We start from the raw sequence: 3,221 nt of genomic DNA on the forward strand, positions 1-3,221 counted from the left end.
CCATCCATCCATCCATCACTCCATCCATCAATCTATCTATAGAAATAGACACTTACCTGTCAGCATTGGTGCTGTTTCAGCACTCGTGCTGATATGCACGGCAAATGCAACCATTTTGCATTGACAGGTGAACAGCTGGGGGAAAACTCAAGTTCAGTTTGCGTCAGGGCGTCTGCATGGATGCAGGGTCAAAGGCCAAAGGCCTGGCACGCTACCTCACCTAACCAGCTAACCCTACCCACCACCTGCACAAAAAAACAGAAAACAAAACCAAAAAACACTGACCACTGGCGGGACCTAAACAAACCCTACCCAAAATATACCAGGATAGACCACCCCTATATAAAATAACCCTACATACAACAGCAATTTATAAAATAGACCCCTGTTAAAAAAAAACAAATCTAAAAAATAAAGTGCAGTACCGTGTCTACACACCTGGTGGCGCTAGAGGCGCACCAAACCACCACCAGTCGACTAGCCATACATCAATTACTATATAAACCAAGTTTCGTACAGATAAAACACACCGTTGCAGATATATGGACAGTTAAGATTCGGCCAATCAGATGCCCTTTATGCAAATGAGGGTGGTTACTAATGAGGGTGAAAGTCGTTTTTACCTCCCTACCTATATGCCATTTTAACCCTAACCTAACCATAGCCCCAAACTAACCCTAAACCCAAACTAACCATTAGGCCAAAGACTACTTTCAATATTTAACACAAAACAATAAAAAAATATGAACAAACAGTCGATCAAACTCATCTATCCATCTATCCATCTATCCATCTATCTATCCATCCATCCATCCATCACTCCATCACTCCATCACTCCATCACTCCATCCATCCATGTATAACACAGGCCTAAAAACATTCACTTTTTCAAACAAAAACTTTTTTTTTTTAACAAAAAGTGGTTTAAACTCATGTATCTATATATTCATCTATTCATCTATCTATCTATTTATCTATCTATCCATCCATCCATCCATCCATCCATCACTCCATCACTCCATCCATCCATGTATAACACAGGCCTAAAAACATTCACTTTTTCAAACAAAAACATATTTTTTTTAACAAAAAGTGGTTTAAACTCATGTATCTATATATTCATCTATTCATCTATCTATCCATCCATCCATCCATCACTCCATCACTCCATCCATCAATGTAACACAGGCCTAAAAAACATTCACTTTTTCAAACAAAAACATTTTTTTTAACAAAAACATTTTTTTTAACAAAAAGTTGTTTAAACTCATGTACCTATCTATCCATCCATCCATCCATCCATCCATCCATCCATCCATCCATCCATCCATCCATCCATCCATCACTCCATCCATCAATCTATCTATAGAAATAGACACTTACCTGTCAGCATTGGTGCTGTTTCAGCACTCGTGCTGATATGCACGGCAAATGCAACCATTTTGCATTGACAGGTGAACAGCTGGGGGAAAACTCAAGTTCAGTTTGCGTCAGGGCGTCTGCATGGATGCAGGGTCAAAGGCCAAAGGCCTGGCACGCTACCTCACCTAACCAGCTAACCCTACCCACCACCTGCACAAAAAAACAGAAAACAAAACCAAAAAACACTGACCACTGGCGGGACCTAAACAAACCCTACCCAAAATATACCAGGATAGACCACCCCTATATAAAATAACCCTACATACAACAGCAATTTATAAAATAGACCCCTGTTAAAAAAAAACAAATCTAAAAAATAAAGTGCAGTACCGTGTCTACACACCTGGTGGCGCTAGAGGCGCACCAAACCACCACCAGTCGACTAGCCATACATCAATTACTATATAAACCAAGTTTCGTACAGATAAAACACACCGTTGCAGATATATGGACAGTTAAGATTCGGCCAATCAGATGCCCTTTATGCAAATGAGGGTGGTTACTAATGAGGGTGAAAGTCGTTTTTACCTCCCTACCTATATGCCATTTTAACCCTAACCTAACCATAGCCCCAAACTAACCCTAAACCCAAACTAACCATTAGGCCAAAGACTACTTTCAATATTTAACACAAAACAATAAAAAAATATGAACAAACAGTCGATCAAACTCATCTATCCATCTATCCATCTATCCATCTATCTATCCATCCATCCATCCATCACTCCATCACTCCATCACTCCATCACTCCATCCATCCATGTATAACACAGGCCTAAAAACATTCACTTTTTCAAACAAAAACTTTTTTTTTTAACAAAAAGTGGTTTAAACTCATGTATCTATATATTCATCTATTCATCTATCTATCTATTTATCTATCTATCCATCCATCCATCCATCACTCCATCACTCCATCCATCCATGTATAACACAGGCCTAAAAACATTCACTTTTTCAAACAAAAACATATTTTTTTTAACAAAAAGTGGTTTAAACTCATGTATCTATATATTCATCTATTCATCTATCCATCCATCCATCCATCACTCCATCACTCCATCCATCAATGTAACACAGGCCTAAAAAACATTCACTTTTTCAAACAAAAACATTTTTTTTAACAAAAACATTTTTTTTAACAAAAAGTTGTTTAAACTCATGTACCTATCTATCCATCCATCCATCCATCCATCCATCCATCCATCCATCCATCCATCCATCCATCCATCCATCCATCACTCCATCCATCAATCTATCTATAGAAATAGACACTTACCTGTCAGCATTGGTGCTGTTTCAGCACTCGTGCTGATATGCACGGCAAATGCAACCATTTTGCATTGACAGGTGAACAGCTGGGGGAAAACTCAAGTTCAGTTTGCGTCAGGGCGTCTGCATGGATGCAGGGTCAAAGGCCAAAGGCCTGGCACGCTACCTCACCTAACCAGCTAACCCTACCCACCACCTGCACAAAAAAACAGAAAACAAAACCAAAAAACACTGACCACTGGCGGGACCTAAACAAACCCTACCCAAAATATACCAGGATAGACCACCCCTATATAAAATAACCCTACATACAACAGCAATTTATAAAATAGACCCCTGTTAAAAAAAAACAAATCTAAAAAATAAAGTGCAGTACCGTGTCTACACACCTGGTGGCGCTAGAGGCGCACCAAACCACCACCAGTCGACTAGCCATACATCAATTACTATATAAACCAAGTTTCGTACAGATAAAACACACCGTTGCAGATATATGGACAGTTAAGATTCGGCCAATCAGATGCCCT

The sequence above is a fragment of the Scardinius erythrophthalmus genome (assembly GCF_964197995.2).
Source record: "Scardinius erythrophthalmus genome assembly, chromosome: 24".
In the NCBI taxonomy this organism is placed as follows: Eukaryota; Metazoa; Chordata; class Actinopteri; order Cypriniformes; family Leuciscidae; genus Scardinius; species Scardinius erythrophthalmus.